The sequence below is a fragment of the Ciconia boyciana genome, chromosome 2 (assembly GCF_034638445.1).
Source record: "Ciconia boyciana chromosome 2, ASM3463844v1, whole genome shotgun sequence".
Lineage (NCBI taxonomy): Eukaryota > Metazoa > Chordata > Aves > Ciconiiformes > Ciconiidae > Ciconia > Ciconia boyciana.
In genome coordinates, this window is record NC_132935.1 from 165,677,669 (window position 1) to 165,690,529 (window position 12,861).

General features: G+C 39.7%; 1 protein-coding gene across 1 annotated transcript in view; it reads right to left on the reverse strand.

The window, feature by feature from the left end:
* Positions 1-12,861, reverse strand: part of OBSCN (obscurin, cytoskeletal calmodulin and titin-interacting RhoGEF) — a 188,537-nt gene that overhangs the window by 26,569 nt on the left and 149,107 nt on the right. The gene's annotated exons all lie outside the window — the stretch shown is intronic.

The window sequence follows — 12,861 nt, forward strand, 5'->3', positions numbered from 1 at the left end:
CTGGCACAACACGCTTCGGAAAGACGTATCTCACCAGGTTGAGGACACTGTGCCACACTGCACACACACCCGTTGTCTCCCCAGACAGCGGAACAAAGGATCCATCTCCCAGCTCAACCCCGTGTTGTCTGGTCTGTCAAAAATACCTCTATTAAGATCAATGAAATGAACCCAGCGGTGACGCATTGCACTGATACAGACCCTAGGTGCAAGGAGGACATAATTCTCACAGGGAAGGAGAAGGAGTGAGCAGGTACCAACCTCATCTGTGACTCTGGAGAAGGGCAGGGGAAAGAAGGGAGGGCTGTTCTGCTTCATGAGCATGTAAGTCTGAGAGGATGGCAGAAAAGCTACTCCTTGCTCTAGAGTAATGTATTTGTCCTACTTTACAATATCTGAATATATATTGTATATATATTCTGGGCTTTGCGCTAGAAGGTACCCGAGACTTTTAAATTTGTACTGGACTATGCCTTTGCAAGATACTCTAGCAGGAAAGTCACCTGGTCTGTACAGAAACTCACAGCAGTTGTGTATAGGGAAGCATTATAAAGAGGAAGATATAACTCCTGCCTCAAGAAACTCACGGTCTTGAAGGTAGAGAGAAGACAAAAACTTTCCACACAGACAACTGGATTTTCAAGCATACATCTTTGCAGAATGGCCACCCAGGAGACAAATACCATGGTCTCATCCCCAGTCAGCGCTGGTAGAAGCAGCTAGGCTAGGATGAGATCATAGGACCTCAGGAGCTCATCTCATCCAATCTCCTGCCCAATACACCTTCTACAAATCTTGAAGAGGTACAACAAAGGGACAGACGATATCTAGGAAAACCCTCAAGTAACCATAAAGACAGACAAAATGCATGTCAGATTAAGACAATTCATCATGTTCATGACGTGATTGCTTGCCAAGCAAGAGTGCAAACTTGAACCATCATGTGGTCCAAGAAAAAATAAGAGCACTTGCACGAACGGCTAAGAGTTGTTTAATGTAATTGACACAGGAGCATGTCCTGTAGCTGTTTTGATTATGTGCCTTTCCTGATCTTAAGAAAGTAAATTCCTATGATAGACCTTAGCAGGTAAAGTTGAAGGCTATGGATCAGCCCCATTTGAAGACATCTTTCTTGATTTTTGTTTTCCATGTCCTCCCATGAGCATAGTGGTTATGAAATACTTCAGTTCTGGGTTTGTTGATGGAAAAAGCAAGTTTTGCACACACTATGTCCCAGACTGCCCATCAGTGTTCATCAGCACTGGGCTGGGTGGAAGATCTTTAAATATTTCCTTAGATAAATATTTTGATTCCCTGGTGTTCCTGTTGTGATTGCCACCAACTGGTGCTGTCCTATGAGCTGGGCAGCTGCCAACAACTGCACTGTTTGGAAAGGCATGAAACACACTTAGTATCTCTGAATGAGAAAATATATTCACAGGTTTTTTATATATATATATACAGGTTATATATATAAACACAGGTTATATATGACCACAGGTCTCCTCCATGCTGCTAACACCACCACTTTCCTTCCTGTTTCCATCCTGCTTAGGGATGTTACACATTATGAGGAACTTCAATATTAGCTGAAGTACGTCAAACTAATGCCACAGTGATGACACACCTGTGATGAACAGTTTGTTTCCCAATTCTAAAATCTCAACCGTGAACATTTCCAGCCCACATGCCCTTCAGCCAATAACCAGGAACACAAGACTGACATGTATTTTGAAGTTCCAATTCAGCCTCAGAGAAGGCCGAATTGTTCAAAATTATTGACTCCTAAATCTGGGTTGGAAGTTTCCCTAAAAACAGGTTCTTTCACTTCAATGCTTCTGAAACTGTCCATAAGAAGCTCAGCTGGAGCTGTATTCTTGGGTTGCAACCCAGCTCCTCCTGAAGTCGATGGGAAAAATAGTCGATGGGCTATTGAGTGCCATGAACAGAGAAGAACACAGAAACCCAGTGACAGCTGATGCAAGACATTTATTGATATAAACTCAGCATCTAACAGCATATCTTGCATTTGATTTGTTTCATTTGTTGGTTGGTTTTTTTTTTTGCGTTTTTTTTTCTTTTTGTATCTCAAGCAAACCGAAGTTTCCACTTTATTAATACCCATTTACTTGCAGGAATTTTAGTAAAACATTCTTTGTATTAAAATTTTTAATACAGCTGCATGTTTTCATCTACAAGAAATAAACCCCCACACATCTCATTAATTATCTACATAGTTTAATCACTTACAAGCATAATTTTTAACCTCTAGGACAATATTTTGAAAGTATATGTAACGAACGTCTCATAAACCTTTCACTTTTTGAACAGAGTCCTGCATAGGATTTTAAAAATTCCTCTCAATTTATTCTCTTTTGCTTAAATTTCAAAAGAAAAAGTAAACAGATGTTAATTGCTTTGGGCTAATGAATCAAGGTATGGTTATTTCATCTATGGCAATCTGAACTGCAACCTTTCAGCTTCTTTAGAAAAACCTGAGCATCAACCACAACAGAAGGAAACCTCCACATTCCTTTACACATCTTTATTGTCTTTTGGATGAATCTTATATTTTCAAAGATTGTCATAGGGCAAATTCTTTTCTCAGCAGTATGTTTGTAAATCTAAATCAAATCCACTTCCTTCTGTGGAATTATTCTAGACCGATACTGGAATAACTGAGATCAGAATCAGGCCCAATAAAAAAAGAAATATTTTCAGTTTCGAAAGTATTTCTCTGTGGTATGTCTATTACTTTCCAACATACAGTGCAATATAAGAAAAAAGCACTAATAGTTATCCATTGTATTGCTTAATTATAAAACAAACAGTATAAACCAAGGAGATGTTATAAAAAATGGGAGAGTAACATAAAAGAGGCTTGATTTCTTTCACCATGTGTAATCACTGGAAAAGCATCCTATATCATGAGGGTAGTGCACATGATATTATACATAACATCCTGTTTGGATATTGAAAGTAAAAGGCTGTGAAATCAATATGTTAATTTTAGTCAGCACATGACCAAGGTGCAGCCACAGAAGGAAAAACATAATGTATTCTTTTCTACAAGCACCTTTTGTGAATTCAATCCCTGTTAGCGGGAATATTGCCTGGCGGACTCCAGAACAAGCTTCACAATTTTACCTAGCTGGGAAACACTGAGGCAACATCACACATCAACATTTTCAAGGCAAAACCTCACTCAATCCTCTCTCTTCATGCGAGTTAGAAATTCATCTGTGTCTGAGCATTTCTGGTTTCCCCGCACCATCTAAATGAAAACGTTTTCTGTTGCGACAGTGCTACACAACTCAGCTGGGACAAGGTGTTGGGACTTTTCACCCCACACCTCTGTCAAATAGAGAGGGCCAGTGCTTGGTCCTACTGAGATCAATCACAAACTCCAGCTGACTTCAACTGAGACCAATATTTGGGCCTCTGAGCCCATTTCTTTCAAGGGCTGAGCAACTTGTTGAAAGTCTGTGGAACATCCATTTTTGGTGAAGCTAACAGGAATGGGCCATGCTCAGTGCATCCTAGCCTTCCCCTCGCCATCAGTGCTCCCGTTGCAAAGCTCCAGAGAAACTCAACAGAAGGCAGTACCTCTACAAGACAGCTCAGCGTACATGTTTACAGTAATACGATGCAATTGCAACTGGCAGTGCTTCCAAGCAGCCCAATACATTGTGAACAGATATTTTTTCAACTAGGCATTTATGGTAAAGACCTCTTTTCTTTCTTTTTTTCTTTTTTTTTTTTTTTTTAAACTCTCTTTGTGCTCCTGCTACTTTGCTGTAGCTCAGTGGTGAATTCCTCTTCGCACATATAGGAGACATTATCCATCAATCTGTTAACAGTAATATTTCACCACTGGCATGTACAGGAGACCAAATATTCTTTCAGTAATATTTATTGACAAAGACTACATTTGTGGTTCTTTATACGTGTTAGCATTTGATTATAGATGCAGAAGTAATTTTCTGCAGCACTTTAAAATACAGGTTTTAAATCTATATTTTAAAAGACATGGTTTATAAATCCACTACACCAGAATGCAGAACAATGAAACCTACGTCTTTAGACAACTAGGAAGTGGACTTGAAAATAGCAGTAATTTTAAAAAGATGGTCTTTTTTTACTTAAACCAGAAGGGAACAACAAAATCCTTGCTTCCTCAAGTCAGCGGGACTTTCACCATTGACTTCTGTCAAATTAGGATTTCAACCAAAGGGTCTGAGCAGCCCTTTGCATTCCTAGTAAATGCAATATTTTCCATATGTTTCATTCTGTGGCAGAAGTTTAAAATAATGTAACCAGACTGTGCATGTTGAAAGGTTTATGAAGAAATTTTGATAGAGCTAATTTGTGTCAAAAGTGTACAGCAGAGTCAAAGCAGTGTGAAGCTTCATGACCTTCGGGCACACACCGTGACAGGAGATTGCTTTAGCTGGAAACAGTCCTCCTATCCTGGGCTGCTGAAGGATGCTGAAAAGCTTAGATACTTTCACTTTCTTACCACACCATAATTTACAAATTGGCACTTGAAATCATTTTTAAGTTCATGGACAAAAATGCACGTATTCATTTATATTTCTGTCATAGGCAGGAGAATCAGGCTTTTCCTAAACCTACCATCACTGCTCCGCTATGGAATGATATATGTTCACCTCGATCAAAGCTTTTAAAATTACAAACTGTTCTGACAGACGTGTTCCCTTTAAGACTGGAAAAGCTTGACATATTATTTTTAAATATATATTCCCCAAAGGTATTACCTTGTACATATTACCTTGTAATCTTTGCCACCAATTCCCCTCACCTATAACAATTTTGATTAGTTTTTTCTAAAATGCTGCTTTCTTTTGTGTTGAAAATTATGCTTGCATCTGCTCAGCTTTGGGAGAGGTCTTCTGTGCTGATGTGCAAGGTAACAGGCTCGCCAACAGTTCCATAGCTGAGGGTTCTTGTGGAAACTTCAGTTTTAAAGCTTGACTGTCCGTTGTCTGCTGAGAGCTGGACTTCGGTGCAGAAAGATGGTTTCACTGTGAAGGAGGGACCAGGAGAAGCTGCTGCTGTTGCTGCATGCAGTCCAGGTGTCATTGCCATGCAGGTATCACTCACATGGAAAGAGATGTTTGAGGGGCCTACAGACTGCACACCGGTTACTCTAGATGCTGACATGAACATGCCCCCAGGAACAGGCTCCTCAAACGGGCTGAAAAAACTTTGCCTGGGCTTGGAAACCACAGGTCTCCCCAGATTCAGCAGCACCGGCTTCCCAATCATTGGGTCGTTAATCTCTGTCTGGAGCACGGAGATCTCACAGGGTTTGTCTGCCGTATGGTTCTGATCATCACATCCATAGGTCTCACCTTCTTCAGGAACATAATCTTCAAGATCCTCCAAAGTTAATACTTTGCCATTGTGGGTTAAGATTTTGCGGTCCCGGGTGCTAATGTCATCTGTCTGTAGTTCCTCTGGTTCATCAACTATAATGACATTATCCTCTTCTGGAAAGACATCTTGTATTACTTCAGGTACCCCCTCTTCAACAGGCCAAGATATGTCTAATTCATCTGCCTCCTCTGTAACCTCTGGACTCGCTGGTGAGAACAGAAGTTCATGCTGGTCTGTAGCAGCTGTCTTAAAACTGAAGATCAAAGGCTCACCCCCGCAAGCAAGCAGCGGGGAAGCGATGTCTGACCCGTAGTGAGCACTTGTTTCCTGTGGGAAGCTCTTTCCTTCCGTTCCATAATCCATAAATGAATTATTTTCTAGTTGTTCAGACCCACACGGGGAGCTTCTGTCTTCGTTGCTGACTTGAGGTCCTTCCTGCTCAGTTGCATACTCCAGGGGCTGGATATCGGCTTCAGAGAGACTGTCATTAGGCAAAGATTTTGACTGTTCCACCAATTTATTGTTGGAGTTGTTTGTGTTTGGATCATCTTCTGGGGAACGCCTAGGCCTTGAGCTGGGAAAAGTGAATGTTAACACCCCTGAGTCATCTTTTTCTTGTTTTGTTGGGGAAGAACCTCTTTTCCTTGCAGCTTTTGGTGATTTTTTCACCTTGAATTCAATTATTTCTTCCACTTCAACCCATTTGGGCTTTTTCTCTTCCACCTTGGTCTCTATGACGACATCTCTAGCTGCTGCTCCTTGCCTGTCCTCTGGTTCTGTGACAAAAAGCATGGGAACAGCAGACTTCGGTGTTGCCTCCTGCTCATGTCTATGGAGAGGCTGTCTGATCTTTGAAACATAAACTGGCTCCGGAGTTGGCTCCGCTCTTGGGGAGCGGGAAGGCGAATGGCCTGAAGAAGAACGTGCAGGAGAAACCCTTCCCCTTTGTCTTGGGCTCTTCACCACAGTGGTTATCGTTTCCTCTCTGATGACAGAAAGGGTTGGAATGGAGTTGGCAGGAAGACGAGACTTTTCGGGGAGCCACACTCCATTAGCACATGCCATGGTCGGTCAAGGTGCTACAGTGGGGTTAGTTTTGTGAGCACTCCAGCTTTTGGTGAAGCGTGTCATTTTGGAAGGGATACACACGCAACGCACACATCCACATGCCCATCTCCACTTACTTTCTGATCCAGGGAAAACCTCAGTGCCCTTTCCCCCAGGTGGACCCTAGCTCCATTTAACCTCCTTGAGTGCATGAACACACGACGAGTATGTCCAGCTGAGAACCGTTCTTCTGGACGCTGCTATATTTCGTGTGCTTGCATTGACCACCTACTATGCTACTTTGGACCCACACAGCAGTTTCACCCAAAGATTTTAAACTCTCAGGGAGTTTAGCCTTTTCCTGAGTATCCTTGGCTAGAATCCTGGCTTCGTCAAACTCAAAGACAAAATGCCCTTTATTACAGTAGGGTCAGCAGCTTCCTCTTTTTTAATAAATGTAACATGTCTCTATTTTGTTTATTAAAGACTCTTCTGAGACCAGAGATCTGCATTGTCACATGCAGAACAGTTACATTAAAAAGGCATTAAGCATTTGGAGACCAGGAAAAGAAAGTTAGAGCATTTCCTGCACCAGCCATCTATGCCAAAGTGTACTTATTTTCACTCTTCATAATATCATTATTGCAGACGCAGCCTGATCCTACTATCACCAATTGACATAGCAGTACCAAACCAATCTGGGATGCATGATTATAATTTCTCAGCATATTTCTGCTGGCCTTACTTTAGATTTTTTTGACATATCCAAAGCAGTTGGGATTTCTCATCATCCCTGTATAAATACGCAGCTTGTGTCAAAACAATCATCTGCTCCCATGCCAGGACAAACCTCAACTTTAAATGAGCTACAGATGAAATTGGATTAAATAGCTTTAAAATCTGGGGGCAGGAACACCTAAACCCAGACTTCAATGCTCTTAATTTATATGTTTAACATGGAGTTTTTCAGTGGTGTTTCTTACATGGAAAAACTTGAAGGTAAAGAGTGTTTGCTTTGCAAGCACAAGGAAGCTGATGCTCTACAGCGGAGGTAGCTGGTTCAGTGGAACTAACAGGCAAAGCTGATTTTGTTTCTGTGTTGCAATTCTCTCCCTACCTCCAAGCAATGGGATAAAAAAAGAACTAATTGAAGGGTAAAGACAATGGCCTGAAGCGAGAAGGAATGATTATGAATCAAGATAATAGCTTTTTCATGTCTCTCTCTCTCCTCACCAGCCTCTAGTCACAGCCACATAGGGCTGAAAGTCAACAGCTCTGCTCTCCAGCTGTCTCTGCTCCGGCTCCTGCACTGAGATACAGAGAAGGGTGCAAGGAGTCCTTGTGAAAGGAGAGCTCGCTTCTCCTATTGCATTTGCCTACCCATCACGGAAGACTAATCCTCTTAGATATACTGTAGCCTCTCTCATCTATTGGTCTCATTTTTGGAGAGTGGTATTGCCTTCTCCTATGGAGATCAGATTGCTTTCCACCATCAATCTCTCCCTTTGAGGACGCGGTAAAGTCCAGGACTGGATCAGCTACAGTGAGATTTCTTTTCTTCCAGAGCACTCTCTCTTATACAGCTCATTTCCACTGTTTTACTCTTTCCCCCAAGCTTTCTATAGTTTTGCTATAGAGCTTTAAGGTCTATGTAGAGCCTTCACAAGGGCCATGGTGTCTTTCTGAATTACACAAAACTAAATCATTTTAAGTAAAGACGAGAATGAATCCATGTGTGCTTGCACTAGGCTTTGCTCTCCATTGCAAGGTTAAAATGCTTTTTTAGGTCTGGAATTTGCATATATAGACATTGTTGAATCCCATCTCTAAATTATCTGTGATTTTCTGCTAGTAGTTTCAAAGCTGCTTCTGTTCCTCAACTCGCTACACATTAAGGAGAGCTGGAATGTGCCCTTAAAGAGTTGTTTCCAAACTTTACCCCATCACTATCCCAATTCCAGCTGAGGTTGCTCTAATGAGTTCATGACCACATCCATTAGCAAAAGGAGGGGAATTTCTGTTGTTCTGAGATTCCACTCATAAATGTACCAACCTCCTTTGGGGCTGCAGCCCTTAATTTAGGAATCACTTCTTGAGCTGTCCAAAGCAATAATCTATGGAATGTACATGTCAGAAATTCAGAAATCAGCTTAACTGATGGTATTTTGTATTAGTTTAATATTATTTAATCAACCAATATTAATGCTGCTGCTTGTGATTTGAAATCATAAAGGGAAAAGAAGGACTGTTAGCTGACTGAGGAGAGATGTAAAATCAAAGCATCTCTCCAGATGATTTACAGGCATACAGATGTAGAAAGATGAGATTTACTAAGCTTTAGACATGGTCTGACTCTGAGTGATTCCTTCCTGCTCATGACTTTCTCGGGATGTTCCTGAAAATGATATAAAAAACCATTTCTCTATTTAGCTACCCCACTGGTATCTGAACCCTGGTCCTTGAGATGGTATAGGCAGAAACACCTTTGTTTTCTGGTCTCTGCAGGGTAAAAAAGTCTAATGACTGGAGATGTTAACTGATGTGCTGAAGAGAGAGGGACAAAGGCAGAACCCCTTCCTGCCTCTCCTGTCTGCTCTTTGCCTATTCCAGGTGGAAGGTTTGCCTATACAAGCCACTGGCTCCAAATGGGCTAAGTGCATGCATCATAACTAATAGTCTTCATAGAAAATAATAAAAGACATAAAAGGTAAGCAATTCTTAACTGTATTTTAGCTGTCATTTCACCCATCCTCCTCACCATCTAATGAAAGTTAAAAAAGTCAACTTTAGCATCATGTCCAAGTCAAGGACTGATTTTAGCAATATTGCAACTCTTGAGGGAATGCATTTCCCCAAAATATGCTTTGTATTGTCACCTACTATCATTAGGACATGGTTTGAATAGCTTGGAGGTGCTCTGAAGGCCTACCACAGAAGGACAATTCCCCCTTGCAGCGCATGAAACAATTTTATTATGTATTTGTTTATGATACTTAAAACCAAGAAGATACTTTAAGTTTTTAATGGCTGATGAGCTTCTGGTCTACATATGACTGAGAAAGTACTGCTTTTTCCTACAATTAATCTTTATATGTTATAGACACTCAGTATAAACTAGGCTCAAAGTATTCAAAAAGCCCAAGTCATTATCAGGAGAAAATTTCATGTTAGAAATATAGAGACAGAAGAGGATACAAATGTGCATCTTCCTTCTGCTTCATCATAAAAGGCTTTCCTGAAGAATTTAAAACAGAAAGCCAGAAGAAATCACTCTAAGCTATGAAGAATTTGTTATATTTGTACATTTTTTCAAGTAGCCAGTTCTCAAAGCTGGTTTCTTTTCAACGTTGAGAGTCAGACTCTACCTTCTTGAGCTCTTGTGCAACTCCAGCAGTATTCAGTGGAATTTTTTTCACATGTCATATCATAAAAAACCTGACCCAGGCTGTGTCTATGTCCTGGTTTCGGCTGGGATAGAGTTAATTTTCTTCCTAGTAGCTGGTATAGTGCAGTGCTTTGGATTTTAGTATGAGAATGATATTGATAACACGCTGATGTTTTGGCTGTCGCTAAGCGGTATTTACATTGGTCAAGGACCTTTTTTTTGTTTTTTTTTCCCCAGCTTCTCATGCTCTGCCAGGCGCCCAAGAAATGGGAGGGGGCACATCCAGGATAGTTGATCCAAACTGACCAAAGGGCTATTCCATACCATATGATGTCATGCCCAGTATATAAACTGGGGGAGTTGGCCAGGGGGTTGCGATCGCCGCTCGGGGACTGGCTGGGCGTCGGTCGGCGGGTGGTGAGCGGTTGTATAATTTTATTTTATTTTATTATTTTTTTTTCCCTTTCCCTTTTGTTTCCCTCCCTTGGGTTTTGTTCCTCTTTCTCTCTCATTGTATTCCTTCTCAGTATAATTCATTATTATTATTATTATTATTATTATTATTTTGTTCCAATTATTAAACTGTTCTTGTCTCAACCCACGAGTTTTCTTACTTTTGCTCTTCCGATTCTCTCCCCCATCCCACTGGGGGGGGGAGTGAGAGAGCGGCTGTGTGGTGCTTAGTTGCCAGCTGGGGCTAAACCACGACAGTCTAACACCAGTGCTGCTATTTTTTGAAAGGGATGGTAAGATTTTTTTTCAGGTGGTCACTTTGCATAGCACAGAATACTATGAGATCTGGTGGGATGGGAATGAACACTCTTGCATGGCCAATAAACACAAGCTTGTTATTGGGTCATGCATAGGCAGCAAGGCAAAACACAAATGTTACCAAAAAATAAAAAAAAAAAAATAAGCACTTACATGATGATGGTTTTCTTGGGCACTTTAGTCTCTTGTTCAGTGACTACAAAGAAAACAGTATGAACAGCATGGGGTTAAAGAAAGGCAAAAGCTGAAATGATTAAATTAACTTTGTTCAGTTAATCACAATAAACTGGAGTGAAAAAAACAACTGTACCATCCCATCCATGCTTTCTGTGGTTATTTCCAGCATCATCTTTAGTGTTTCTGACCAAGAATGAGAATTCAGAGTGCTCTCTGAACAGGCATTTATTTAGCTTTGAAATGAAATATTTTGCAGAGTACAATACTGCAAAATCTGTTTATTCTGCCATGAGATTCTGACATTTTTGTTTGGCAGGTCAAAGCTAGAAAACAAGGTCCTTTTTTTTTTTCATTTTCTTTTTTTTTTTTTTTTTTCCTTCTTCTAATAAGGCAGTGATGGTGTGAGAAACCTGAAAATGCCTTGATCTGGAAAATCCTGGAGAGCTGAAATTCTTTAAACTGTGATTTCACTTACTAGAAAAAGACTTTCCCCAAACACTAAACAGTTTCCAAGCTTTTGAGGACTAGATGCAAAATCCAAGCTGATAACAATAAAAACTAAAATCATTACCATCAGTACAGAAAATCAGCATCAAAAAAACCCCCCTAGGAAACCCAGGAGAGCCCTGTAATACACCTATATCTACTCCATCTCTTTTTTGTTATAATTTGCAATTTTTCCTGATGCTTGTCCCATAACAAACTAGAAGCTGTTGATGCATCTCAAGATCAAAAGAAAAGTAATGATTTAATGATTTTGCAAATATTTCTTAAAATTGACATTTTTAAAAATAAGAAAGATACCGTTTGAAGAGCTAATAGAGATTTTCAGCAGGTTCCCATCCTATCTGCTGGAATAAAATTAAGACACTGTTTGAACCAGGCTCTTTTGAACACACTCTCAACTGCTGAACCCATTTGAGATCTAGAAAAAACAACAGCAAGCCCCACTTTTTATTTAATAAACTAGTAAAGTTTCTAAAAAAACATTAATTTAATCTCAAAGTAATTTGTCCAGCAATTGGTTTGCAATCTTCCAGCCAGCCTATAATAAATAAGCTCTGGTAATTTTCAGTTGGTACAATTGAAAGTGAACTGCAAGTTAAAAATATGTCTATAAAATCGCAAACAGTTCTTGCCCAGGGAACTTGTAGTGTCTGTATTTGTTAAATAACTTATGATTAGTGCTGATGTTTTCAACAGTGTCCCAAAACTGCACTGACTGAAAAATAAAAATACATTTACAATATTAGATGGAATAGTTTTACCTAATTTTCCTTCCACTTAACTTCCAAGGTCTCTCTTCTGCCGCTAGGTAAGACAACAAATCCCACCATAATGAAAAAGAATTTAGTGCAAACGTTGATGTTAATATCTGACCTAGAGCTTTATGTTTTCTTTGCAGAGCCTTGTCTCATTTATGCATGTAAAAATCTGGAATAATTTCCAATAGAGTCAAAGGAGTTACTGCAGAATTAGGTGGGTTTAAACAAAATCTGTTTGGAAATTAGAGTTTATAGCTTACTGGGTAAGTAAAGGGCAAAATTCCTTTCAAAAATTTATCTCTTATACAATATAACCTTTTACCTATCCTTAGTTAATATTTTGTAAATAATTCAAAACTTTTAAAAATGGTGGAATGATAATTATACAATGATGGAAGATGAACTGAGTGCTCGAACAATTTACTGCACCCAGGTTAGAAATTTTCACTGAATTTTTAAACCCTTAAATCAATATTGCGCAATTTTTACATAACTTTTAGAAAAATCTCATCAAATAACATCATGAGATTAATCCATAAGCAGCAAGAGTATCAGTTCTGATGTAAACAGGAATGAATTAATTTGATTACACACCTAAACATAGATGTTTTATACAGTTCTTTTAACAACTGTATTTATGTGATAATTAAATATGTGTTTAATGAAATCCCCCAATGTCTGTAAGAGGAAGTCTCTTTCATGTTTACGCTGTTAATGTCTGTTCCTGCAGTCCTCCCAAATGACACCACTGCAATATTTCTATATGTAGCAGATGTCAAAGGGATTCAGTATTCAAAAGTTCAGTAGGCCTGGGAT